Genomic DNA, 13,589 nt, shown 5'->3' with positions numbered 1-13,589 from the left:
TATTTTCTCGATGTGAGACACAGCCGAAAATACGTGTACAAAAAGCCACCGTTTTTTTTGTGTGTGTTTTTTTTTACGTTTTTTCTGCCTAATTTCGGAAAATGTAATACAGTCAAACTCCTTTACAACGAAACTCAGGGGACAGCAAAAAAACAATCGCAGTAAAGGTATTTTCGTTAAAAAGGATGTCCATTATTGGACCTATAGGCTCCAGCGGGACCGCAAAAAAAATTTGCTGTAGTGGTATTTTCGTTAAAAAGGTGTTCGCTATAAAGGAGTTTGACTGTATCCAAAAAACTAGGGACCGCATATGCTTGTAACCAAGTCACTTCACAAGACTGGATTTTCCACTGCGTGATCCTGTGCGTGGTACCGTACCTGTAACAGCTCGGCGTTATGTATTGCGCTACTATATGTTGATCGAGATAAGATACATACTGACTGCATTCTTTGCCGTGCACAGCAGACGACCTAGCATTCTTGTTGTAACTGGCCTTTCCCTTACGGTCAGAAATATATCGACCTCCGTACCATAAGACGCCACTTAAAGAGCTCTACGATCGAAAGGATAAACCGTAAGAACGCAATTCCGAAGTCATTGTACTTTTGCGTAAAGGTTAGAGCCAATTTTCTTTGAACCCTCTCTCTACTGCTTTACGGTCGACCGTAAAGTACTGCACATGCCCAATATGAACCGTAGACGGATCATGGGCCAGAACGGAGATGGAACGTGGTCATTCATGCTGAACCAATGCCTTTGTGTCGTGGCCTTGTATAGGTTGAATTCTTGCGCACGTTCTCTGAACCGAAGAAACTATAAGGTCGACCCGATGCTGCCGCGCGCTTGCGCGTAGCGGTAAAGCGTGCGTGTGTTTGTATTTTTTATATTTTTTTTATTTATTTAAGTGCCATTGCAAGAGGCAACTGAACCTACGCGATGAAACAGCCACTCCACCAGCATGCAACGGCACAGTCAGTACATCATAACTACGTCATAAATGCGTCATATATGTGTCATAAACACATCAAAAACGTGGAGCAGCAACCTGCACCCCACAAAATGATCCCGAAAACTTGAAACGTCTTCATATCTTCCTTTTTTTTAATCCACCAATCAATCAATCAAGCAAAGGCGCAAAAATATGAAAAAATGAATATGAAAAAATATTTCCGTGCAAGAAGACGTTACACACGATCGTGCACCAGATGTCTCTCTCTGCCAGTAAGTGCCGTACAAGAAGAGATGACCTATCTATAGCGATATTGATTAAAAAACGACGCCACTAAAAAGCCGATGCTTTTGAGACCATATATGGTCTGGTCTATATCTACGGGAAAAAAAAGTATTCCGTTAACGTAAACGTTTACGGTAACCGTTTCCAAATGGTTAGTGCATTCGAGAAATATATTCTTACTAAGTACCTGTGTCTGAAAGTAGTATGCCTTCCCGCAGATATTCCAGCTCGCGGATGATGACGCATTTCCCCGTGAAGTCGTCCATGGACGTTTACTAACCTCAGATATTTCCATGTCTGTCCTGCAGTCCTCTCTCCGTATGTCCAAGGGTTTGTCCCGCTCATATAGTCAGTCTTTTCGCGGTGACAACGGGGATTTTTTATGTATTTTTTATTCTATGCGTGTGTGTGTTTTTTTCTGTTTTTTTTTTTTTTTTGTCCAAACAGAACAAAAATCACATACTTTCTTCCTCGATGTTCCCCGACAACGTTTACGAAGAAAGCTTGGCGAAAAAAAGAAAAAAAAAAGGCGAGCAAGGAGACGGGGCGACGAACCGAGCGGAACGGCGAAGTGTTCTCCGCGGAGAAGGTTCGTCATGCTCCGGTTCCACTGCGCGTTAATTCTTGGCATTGCTTGTCCTTGCCAAGGATCAAACGGTCGAAGGACAGCCTGTAAAGTTTCTGATACGTTCTCAACGGACAACCTCCTAGCGCAAAATTTCCCACCTTCCGGATTGTATCCCAATTTTGTCACTTTTACCCGTCATGCCTTCGAAACTACGGTATCATTTCAGTCTTCGCGTACTACTGTCCACGGTGTCGAAAATCTCACGCGAAATACGGTTTGACTGCTATTTGATGGGATACAGTAAAACCCTTTAATTTCGCGCCCCTAAATTTTCGCGAATCGAGTAACAGGGATATATTCGCTGCCACTAAATTTCGCGAGCTCCTCGGGCTCATCCTTCTCTGCTTTGAAATTTTCGCCTGCCCTTGAAGTTCGCGAATTTTCTCGATTCGCGAAATTCGCGAAAATTCACGGCTCGCGAAATAAGAGGGATTTATACGTAAAACCCTTTAATTTCGCTGCCCCAAATTTTTGCTAATCGAGTAGCAGGGATACATCCGCGACCATGACATTTCGCCAGGTCCCCAATCTGCTCGAGCTCATCCTTCTCCGTTTCGAAATTTTCACGTGCCTTTAAAATTCGCGAAAATGAAGGGCTCGCGAAATAAAAAGGTTTTCACAGTACGTGACAAGAGCAAGACGCCGGATGTTGAGAGTATGACGGAATGAATTATGTCACTGGAAAAGGCCTTAACGTCATTCCCTGCACCACCAATCGGAGCAAGGCGTTGACAAAAGGGGCGCCATGTCCTCTGCAGCTGCGGAAGCAGCGTTGTTATTTAAAATTAGTTTATTTAGTACCTAATTACTTTTCGGTCGAAAAAAAGAGAAAGCCAAGTAGATTGTCGGCCTGTGGGAACGCCCCTTTAATTGAGAGGAAATGGAGCGCAAACCGTTGACACGCACAAGAGCCGAAGATGACACAGACTAGAACTCAAACCACTTGAGGGCTGCTTTGTGGCATTTTCGGCTGTTGCGAACGTCAGTGTTTTTGTACTCGATTTCCTCTCAGTACGTACCATCAACTTGAGAGAACAGCACGCTACTATCTGAAAAAACAAAAAAAAAACAAAAAAAAAACCGTCTGCCTCGACTTATTTGTCTATGTCTGAACGTATGAGTGCATGAACGAAAACGTAAGAGAGAATGGCCCAAAGTGAATGTATGTCGTATTGAAAGAGGCCTTAATATGTCGTTACGTTATGATGGGCATTAGGAGAGGTTAGCCTGGTACGAGAGCACGATGTCGGCGTAGTGCAGTGGCAGCACTACCTTACCAACAATCAGACAGATGTGGGTTCGATACCACGGCACTCGCTGACTTCTCCTCAACTGCAATATGCTTCAGACTAAAGATTCACAACATTGAGATGACCTAATATTGCGCCAATTTTCCAAGTTGAGTAGCCTAGCCATTGTCTGTATACCCAACAACAACAACAACAACAAATAGATAGCGGATAGCCTGTATAGCATACAGGAACATGTTCACTGCGTGCTACGATGATGCGATCATCTCGCCGGAATCGTAAACACGAGTGTTGCGTTTCAGCGTTCGCGTCTGGGAGGACTCCCCATAATAACAACCCTCAATAATGTGCGCTTTACGTAACGGATGCTTTGCAAAGACACTCGTCGGGCGACCACTTTATTAGGCACACCACTGTCGGCGGAGAAATGACCTGGTTACCAGTCGTGAATCTCACGCTTGGCTACCGGGTCATCTCCACCACATAGGCAGCTGCAGGGCGGAGATGTAGGCAAGCGCATCAGACACTATAGATATATGGTGCGTATACAGTAACACATCGCTATAACGAACAGTGATTCGATATAAGTGGAAGTGCGGCAAAAACTGTGCCAGCAGCTTCGCAAGCGTGCAGTATTCTTAGCGAGCGAACAAACCTTGGTAGTCTTTTAATTTCTACGGAAAACAAAGGGTAAGGGCGAGAGAGAGAGGGAAACACCAGAGCTTTGATTCGGTTCCGACATACGTATCGGTTCAAAACGGGTTCGTTGTACAAAATATGTGCGGTGAAACGGTAAGAACAATGTATAAAAGGCGTACTGGTTACAACGATCGCCTTCCACGGCAAGACTGGGAACCCGGTACGCGAATTCGTATCCCGGTATACCGGCCGTTTTGTATGAGGTTTTCCCTGTGTTACCCGGCAGACTTTTCGGACGAATGTCGGCACACTTCCCCACGAAGTCTGCCCAGGACGCATACTAACCCTGCTGTCCTTCGTCCGCGTCTCTACCCCGGAGAAAGCCACACTTACTTCGCGGCGTTAACGCGGAATAATAAAAGAAAAAGGCACGCGACCACGCCTTCCGTTCTTTTTTTTTTTTTCTTTCTCGTTCCTTCAAATTCATTTATTTTCGCTTCACTTTACAGTCTTTCATCTCTACCGTAGCAGCCACAGGCCTCTGCATGAGCGTCGCATTCTCAATTTCATTTTTCCGTCCACCACAACCAAACTACTTTACTCCGCTTTATGCACGGTCGGATTCGCTCCGCGGCCTCATTAATGCCGGCCCCGGTGTTGAACAGGGAACACCGTGCTTCCGTTCCAGCTGCAACCTTGGCACGGCCTTGTGTGCAAAAGAGGGAGACTCCATTCGATGTGCTCCTGCACGCTCCATCTGCAGGTATATATGACGCAGCACATTAATTTCCCGACTACGCATATTCGATGTAACAGGAGTAGGCAAGCTAGCTGGTGCTTTTTTTTTTTTTTTTAGTTTGAGGTAAAACACGGGACGAAAAGAACACACGATATACTCACTCGTTCAGACTTGTGTCCGTTACTGGAAAAAGGTAATTGATTACCGTTACCGTTACTTCCACGGAAAAAAGTAATTGAATACCGTTACGTTTTTTTAGTTTGAGGTAAAACACAGGACGAGAAGAAGACACGACATACTCACTCGTCCAGACTTGTGCCCGTTACTGGAAAAAGTAATTGATTACCGTTACTTTTTTTTTAGTTTGAGGTAAAACTGGACGAGAAGAACGCACGACATACTCACTCGTCCAGACTTGTGCCCGTTACTGGAAAAAGTAATTGATTACCGTTACCTTTACTACCGTACTCGACTCAAAATGTAATTGAGTAACGAGGAGAAAAGTAACGCGTTACTCTGGTCGTTACTCTGCATTCACGCTAATTATACCTGTCTTTTTGTGTCTCAGAAAACAAAAAGAAAAAGGTTCAGGTAGATCTGTACGTCAACCGTATTTATCGCCCGGGAATATACGTGGACCCTATTGTGGAAGAACATTGCGTGGAACTTCCCCATTACTGATTAAACCTCCAAAGCTTCAGGTACCGTCACACTGGTGTAGGAAGAGATTAGGGAGAGAGAGACCCTGAAATTCTAGAACGTTATTACCAACAAAGGCTGACGGCACGAGGGGTTTGACTTGGGGCAGAACATCTGAAAGATAAGTTAATCTCTGCCGGAAAAGTAATCAATTACTGAGTAATCGATTACACAGAAAAGTTACTGATTACTCGAAAAATTACTTTGACAGTAAAGTAACTGATTACTCGAAAAATTACTTTGACAGTAAAGTAACTGATTACTCGAAAAATTACTCACAAAAGTAATTGATTACAAGTAACGCAATTACTAGTAACGCGTTACGCTCAAGTCTGCTCGTAAGCCTGTCTCGTGTGTTCTTTTCGTCCTATGTTTTAGCTCAAACTCGAGGCAATGTTGACGTCAATATTCGGCATCTCGTGCAACACTGCGGCGATGTAGCTCCTGAGCAATGATTGTTTACTCTATGTATATGAGGTGCTGCAGCGGAGCTCGTGACACCTGTCAGCTTCAATAACGGATGAGAAACACGGACAATGACCAATAGGGTTTGTTCACATGACGTCACTCGGAGGGGAGCGCCACAGTAGCTACCGGATTGGCTATCATGACGTATAGGTCCGACGATTTTAACAGGCCCGACTTTCCCGAGTACCGGTCATTTACCGTTTCATTTGCTGTTTCTAAGTTCTTGCACTGTGAGAACATTAATTGCGCAATACCCACGTATGATTACGATTAAAACTCAGATGTCGTCGTATACGCAATCTGAACATTTACCCGTGCATACCCGCTGCATATAAGAGGTTTCAGTTGTCTATTGGTCGAACGCTTTGCTCTACCCCTCACCCCCTTGGAAACAAAATCCTGTGGGAACGCCCATGGCAGCGAACGAAAACCGGAACCGAAACTTGGAGGGATCATATCATGGTGGAGATTTCCCTCTTTCAAAGCTGGCGCCCTCTATACTGTATAGGGTTGACACACAATGGCTCCGCGCAGTATCAAGGAACAAGGAATTTACACAAACGCCCGTATTCTTTTGCATATCATTAGTCTGCGTCCGTATATACTACGGTTGGACGCCCAATTCCATATGGAGCATCACACGCCCAATCCTAGTCAACTCCTTGACCACATAAATACCTATCCTCTCTCTTTCTCTCTCTCTCTCTTATTAACGTTCTTGGCTGCACAGTGTGCGTGCCTCCCTTGGAAATAGAGCGACTTCTTTCTATTCAACGAAGAAGGTATGCTCAAGGAATGATAATGCCATCCTTGTTTTGAATGAAACCGAGTCTGCCTTCGTTCTACTTATTTGCAGACGGATGCTCTGGAACTTTGGGTCGAGTATAGGCATGGAGATAACCTGGCTTTTAATGGACTTTAATAGGGCGTTTGAGAGAAGTTTGTTACACGGCTCGGTAGGCAGAGTTTAGTTATTGGTTTGCTTCTTCGTGGGTTTGGTTGTTGGTTAAACTGTTAGTTTGTCCATCCATTTCCTAGCGCTCATTCTGTCATTATAGTTAGTTCATCATATAGTCATCATGCTAGTTAGAACGTTAGTTGTTACTTTGTGAGCTTCAGTTTGAGATTTTGCATTTTTTTTGTCAGGTTACATTAGATAATCGTCTAGATACGTTTTACTTATTTACATATATAGGAGTGATTGATTGATTTGAAAATAAAAATATAGAGATGTCGAACGCCTAAATAGAAGACAAAGTAGGAAAACTAAACATATATATAGCATGCTTATTGATTGGTTCACATGTTTCTGTTATTTAGCTATATTTCGGGAACGTCATATGGATGCTTTTGCACCCAGTTCCTCTTTTTCTCTTATTCCGAGACATCATCTGCGAAGGTCAGACAGCGTTCATTTTCCTAATATTATTTTCGGAAGACCTTTAATGAAATTTTAAACTACGCAGGCCATAGCAGGCGTCGGCTCGTCTCCTGAGAACGCCATAGAAACCGCCTTTCATGTGGAACGATCTTGAATGACCCGTACTTTCTCAATTTCAAATGGAACCCCAAGTCCATCGTCCAACCGAAAATGTCGTTACGGACGGCGCGACTAATGACAACTGTAGAAAACGGCATCGTTATGGTCACCATGGAAAGCCGCGCAGAGCCTTCTTTGTCCGATTTCGCGAAGGTCGGTCAATCAACATTGCGCAGCGTTAAGAAGCAGAAACGAAACCGAAAGCAACTTTCCGTGTGCGAATGTCCGCGGACTTTGACATTTCAACGCCGTCGTGACCCCTTCGTGAAGGTCAATAACTACTTGATTGTGGGTTCAAAGTGAGACCGTCGGGGCCTCGCTGGGGAAGATCTTTTCCGTTTGGCCGTTTAAAAGAAAGCGACGAGCCGTAGGATGATGATTCTTTCTGAGCGCCTGTGAATAGCAGACGACAAGCGCATGGCAGACGACGCTGGGGAATTTGTCTCTCGGTGGATAGTTTAATAGGGCGTGGTCATGTGTTTATGTCAACGTTTTACGTGAGGAAGCCATTATTATTATTACAGATGTGATGATTATTTATAATTGTTTTTTTTTTTTTCAGCGGTTTCAGTTGCAGGAACTAAGACGAGCACTTCCGGTAGGTTTGGGGCAGAAACTCCGTGAGGGAGCCAGGTTCCCACAATTCCTGAACCGCTTACTATGCCGCAAAACCAACTTACCTTGTGGGAAACATTTCCCCCGAGAGCCAACGAGTGGGATTTACTTCGTTCCATTCTTTTTTTTTTTTTTTTTTACATTCACTTCGAATCCAACGGTTTTGACCCCGAAGATTTTTCCTGTATACCTTCCAGTACGTGTGATTGGAAAGTTCCTCCAGAAGTCAGCCCTGGACGCGTATCAAGTCATCTCGTATTCCATTCCTTTCGTCGATGCCTGTGTCGACGCTTACGGTCACACAAGCTTCGCGATCTTCTCGGCGACTTCATGTAGAAGAAACCCATCGGTAGCGATCCTTCTAGGCGATCATAAACGGTTATACAGAAAAACCGTACCTGCCTCCGCAATGCGCTTGTCCCAGAGCTCATCACCTATCTCCATACATCATCAATCGACCACCAGAGAACATGTATTTTACGTAGCATCTTATCAAACGATCTCCTTCCATATATATATATATCTCTCCCTATACAACTGAGCATGATTTATTTGATGCAGAAAACTGGTTTCTGCCGCGCAACCGCGGGCTCACATCAACGCCCCTCGTCATCTCCTATTGTTCTATACGCTCGCATCTGATCGACTTGGCCACGCTTTGCGATTAATCTCTGTTTCGATAAAGCATCAAGCATCCGACGAACAACTTCCAAGCTCTCGCGGTCACCATTTCGAAGGATTTCGTTCGATGGTATCTCGCGTCCACAGAAAGGTATTTCCGCATTTGCACAGCTGTGTCTATTAGCTGCTGCTGTACACACAAACAAGGACCGGGACCCCGTGGGATATTAATGGCAGTAAACTGAGCCGAGATGCCTAGAATGTCTTTGCTGCCTGTTTTGATGGAATAGACCTTTTGACCTTGGATGGACCTTTGGACCTTGCACCTTTGACCTTTGGACCTTTGATGGAATAGACCTTAGCGGTTGTCCCTTGATGCCTCAAAATGAGCGAAGTACCAATAAGTAACAACTAATCTTTCTGGCTGCTTCCCAGCTTTCTATTTTCTGCAGGTCTTACAGGGTTAGAGAGGATCTTTGTATCATTCAACCCATTCGATAGAAGTGTCCTTCGTTGCTGGCTGTTTTGATACAATGCACCTTTTGTCCGATGGTCCCTGTTGCCTCCGATTGCGTAAAGACTCCAACAGTTGCTGCCATAGGTTACTACTCTTTATGGATGCTGGTCAGATTGCCATTTTCTGCAGGTCTCTCACGTCTAAAGCTGGTCTTTGTGGTACTCAAGTGAATGGATGGAATACTTTCCATCACACCCTAGCCCCTAGATCATGCCTTCTTGGTATCCGTTGGTGGGAGATCATCTTGGATGTGATGGAAAGTAACTGTATCGAGTCTGAAACAAACAGACAGACATGAACCTCAAAGTGCCGACGAGCATGAACGGTAGAAACATTGCGGTCGTCAAAGAAACGAAGACAGCGGCGTGAATCGAATCGACGCACCTCTCGAATGGCAGTCGAGTGCGCTATTTCGACAACTGCGATACTTCAATGGACTTTTTTTCACAACGGCTTACGCGCATGCGCATGACCTTGAAGCGCCGGAGAAGGTTATCTCAGTCTCCATTAGATGGCGCAGTATGAGGATGACAGAAGCGGGGAGACCGCACGAACGGCGCGAGCGCGTCGGTCCCACTCCGGACCGGTTTTGGTCCTTTGTGCTACCGACGTGGATTTGTTTTGACGCACTCTACAGAAAGGTGCGTGGTTCGATTCCCGCCACCGTCATGGCTTTTTCGACGACTGCTATGTTGCGGTTGACCACTGAGATGTATAGGCTTCGTCAACGTTCATTGGTCTTCTTAATATCATGCAGGGATTTCTGGGCAATCCCAGAGAGATCGGAACCGTTATTTTTTTCGGTTCGGTTCGTGTTCAGGTTCAGGCATATCGGTTCGGTTTCAGCTCCGCAGCAGCGCAAAATACCGGTTCGAACCGGTTCGGAATAGTGAATTTTGCGCGATTGCCATGGGTTAAAAGCAAGCACGTCCTTACGATTCTCAAACAACACAAGTGTACTTTTGTTGCTGTTGTGTTGACGACACAGCATTGGTTCACAGCAACACTGCGTGATACAGATCTGCGTTTCATGTGCAACGTTACGATAGGACACTGTACTCTCTATGTTCACTCACCCTGCTCAGGGACTGGCCGTTATCTTCACAGCACGAAATGAAAGCTTGGGGTTGCTGGAAGTAAAAAATCGCGTACAAGGAAGCCCGCAACTGGAAAAAGGACGACCTCAAACCAAACACAGCTAAATGAACGCAATAGCCGCGAGGAGGAAGTACCCCGTGCACTTGGATTGCAGATTTATTTCGTTCAGTTTCTATTTCGAATTTGTTTGGGAACGCGACTCAATATCCGCTGTGTAAATCGTAGTTGCAATCTCTCACGACGCAAATTACGTATGAACCGTTTCGCGAACCGGTTTTATTTTGTTCCGGTTCAGTTTCGGTTCAGCGAAAAATACGGGGTCTTAGCAGGTTTTCGGTTCGCGTTCAGATTCGGTTCTGACCCCTAAAATCAGGGGTGGATCTAGAGGGGGGTCCGGATGACCTGACCCCCCCCCTCAATTTCTGTCTTCACATAGTGTTTAATTGACCGTAGATAGCATATTCATGGCTGGACAGAAAAATCCTGGACCCCCCCCTCCCCTGCAGTGAGCCAGCAAGTGTTTTTATTCCTCACTACTTTTTGTTGGCGAGTCCGAGTACCATGCTCGGTTTTAGATGCGGCACGACCGTGGAGATAACGTCGATATAACATGAAGGCCTCGACGATGAACTCGCTGAATTCGCAACGTCTTACGTACCACGAAGATGTGCAGACAGTAGTGATCCGGGTTTGAAAAGCATTATACCAAAGTAGTCACCATATGACGCTATATTAGTGGACAAAGAAAATATGACCATGGTGACCAACATATTCGTTTAATAACGACTTTTATCTTTTGTAATAAAATATATGAACATTGCTGTCGGGAGTTTTCCTCGAGATACATGTACATATATCCCGTTTTCTGTAAACCTCTGTTTCCTAACGCTCTGGGCTCTCTCGCAACCCTGAAGCAATTAAAACTTTGCTCTGCCACACAAGTGTTGTGTTTCAGTGTGTTGCAACGAGACGGAATGGTGGATGTCGGTGAAATGAAATGCAAGCGCGAACTTCACAGGGAACCTCGCAAAGGCCTGATGTATATTTGTGCGCTTTTATGGATTCTGGTCGGTTTGTTCTCATAACTGTGTATTCACACAATCCTCATGGAAGATTCTAGCGGAAGAAAAAAGCGAAAGCACTGCTCACAGAGACGAAGTTCCTTCCGTGCGCAATAACGGGAGTGGCGTAGTACGCACTTAGCAGACGACAGTCTTTCCTGTCGTCTGCTACGTAATATCTTGTGGCTGTGTCGCTGGATATTCCCCACGGTTAGCAGTGTACGTGAACAATGGACGTTGCGCGCTCGGAAAGCTATGACGTTTTTCGAGTCTTCCGCGACGAATGTCGCTCGGGTGAATACACGGTAAAGGTATTATACGGTCAACATGTTCTTGCTTTTAACGTTACCCACCTGAGCATGGCCGACAACGGCTCCATGACCACCGGACTTTTCATACACGTCTGTTCACACTTGGGAAATTCGCTTAGATTTCATCCTGTACCCCGATCGCATACTCTGACCAGGCTCGTGCCAGTTACTCGAAAAAAGTAATTGATTGCCGTTACTATAGACTCCAATGTATGACCACGAGTAGTAAGGAGTAGAAAAGTAATTCGTTACTCTGCATTCACGCAAATTATACCAGACTTTGTGTGTCTCGAAAAACCAACAAAAAGGTTCAACAGCGGAACAGCTGAAATAACACGAAAACGCGTAGATCTGTATGTCTCTTGCATTTATCGCTCGAGAAGACGTTGACCCGATCGTGGAACTTCCCCATGACTCACTAAACCTTCAGGTGCCATCACACTGGTGATAGCGTTGCCACCTTTCGTGAAAGTGAAAAATAGCGGCTGAGGGGTGGAATAGAGGGAAAGAAGAAAAGGTACACGGGAAAGGGCACAGAGAGAATGAGAGAAAACATAGGAAAAAAGGAGAGCAGATGAGCAAACGAGGCTAGCTCCATCTAGTGGAAAAACAACTCAAAGCACGTGTTCCGTAAGGTTCTTTGGAGCCACACCCATCCCAGACCTGTAGCTCCCAGAGAATACAAATATCACAGGTTAATCAACAGCATGTTTATTTGGCAAACAGAATTTCGAAAAAGCAACCAAGTTTATTGTTATTTGGATACACCGCTGTTCCCGTCGTAAGTTGTCCGCTCGCTGCCAGGCACAATCGTCAAGATCCATATTTCTTTTCCGCGTCCGGCTTACCAAGCTTCAGGTTCCGTCGTCACAGCAGAAGAGTGAGTCTGCACGTCTAACGGGGGCTATGAGCGACGACACCTTTCCCTCCGACATCGTCAAGGGTCCCCGCAAGTGGAAGATGTCATCGGAATGTACGTCAGCCAGGAGCTTAGGCAGTACTGGAAACCGGACGACCGACAAGCGTCCAAGCCGACGGGGAAGTCTTCTGACCCGGAGTCGCTATGGCTGGAAAGCGTCCGTACCGTCAAGTTCAGGCCCAGCGGTGTGTCCGCGATGATGACGGAGGTGCTGCCGAACTGTTTGGACACCATCTGCCGTGTAGCCTGGACCTGTGGACTCCGCCTCGTCCACGGCACTGTCGAGGGAGCTGGAGTTCCTCTCGGGCGGCATTACCGGCAAGAAAAGGTAAACAAGGATGAAACACTAGCGAATACCACTAACAACTACCTGCTCGTATTCCTTGGACAAGGAAGCCACACAGAACATAGGCAACATTCAGGTTAAATAGCAAGAAACAGCATAAGTGTTCGCTTACATCGCAGTTCCCTGAAGTAGACCACTGCCACGGTCTTTCGGCTGAAGAAGGAACCCCGCGTCCATCGCTCTGCTGCTGCTCTGCTCTGCTGCTGCTCTGCTGCTGCTCTGCTGCTGAGATGTCGTTCACGCCGTCGTCAGGATAACTCTCCTTTCTGCGCTGGTACCGCTGCGGTTTATAAAGCTTCAGATTCCCTCGCCGTAGAGAGGGAAACAGCACGTGTGAGACCACTATCGGCGATAACACCTGGTTACCGCCACGTTTTCTATCTCGCAAAAGATAATTCTAAAAGATAGATTGCTTTTCCAAGATAAATGCACGTGCCATTTTTGTCGGCACGATCGTCTCTCTCCGCAGTACCACCCTTTCCCTCCTGAGTTGCCCAAGGATGAAACCTCACATTTCGAAACGATGCAAACCGTGCGTAATATTTTTCTTTTCATTTTAGATCATGTAACATTTAAAAAAAGAAAAGAACGGGAAAGCTACAGGATACTGGGGGGAAAAAAGCTACATTATGTAGCTCGACGTCCACTAGCCCTGCACTTTAGCCAACACAACAGCGGCTAAACAAGATAGATATATATTACGTACATTTCATAAAATCATAATATTAAAAAGACATGGCACACAAAAACGTAGAGAGTGTATAGGGTCAACCCCTCAGCGGCAAAGACGAGGAACCATGCTAGAAGAGAGCGTAATAGCTTCAGTTTATTATACGAGAAAGAAAAGAAAAAGAAACATTATGTAACAACCGAGTCTTCAGGGCAAGACAATCACTCGGTAGT

General features: G+C 45.5%; 1 long non-coding RNA gene across 1 annotated transcript; it reads right to left on the bottom strand.

The window, feature by feature from the left end:
• Positions 1 to 12,112: 12,112 nt before the first annotated feature.
• Positions 12,113 to 12,930, bottom strand: LOC135367978 (uncharacterized). Its single transcript, XR_010414605.1, has 2 exons — positions 12,799 to 12,930; positions 12,113 to 12,686 (listed from the first exon to the last, which is right to left on the bottom strand). It is a non-coding gene; the product is annotated as an uncharacterized LOC135367978 (long non-coding RNA).
• Positions 12,931 to 13,589: the final 659 nt, after the last annotated feature.

The sequence above is a fragment of the Ornithodoros turicata genome, chromosome 9, assembly GCF_037126465.1.
Source record: "Ornithodoros turicata isolate Travis chromosome 9, ASM3712646v1, whole genome shotgun sequence".
Taxonomy (NCBI): Eukaryota; Metazoa; Arthropoda; class Arachnida; order Ixodida; family Argasidae; genus Ornithodoros; species Ornithodoros turicata.
This window is presented reverse-complemented; position numbering and strand designations above follow the sequence as displayed.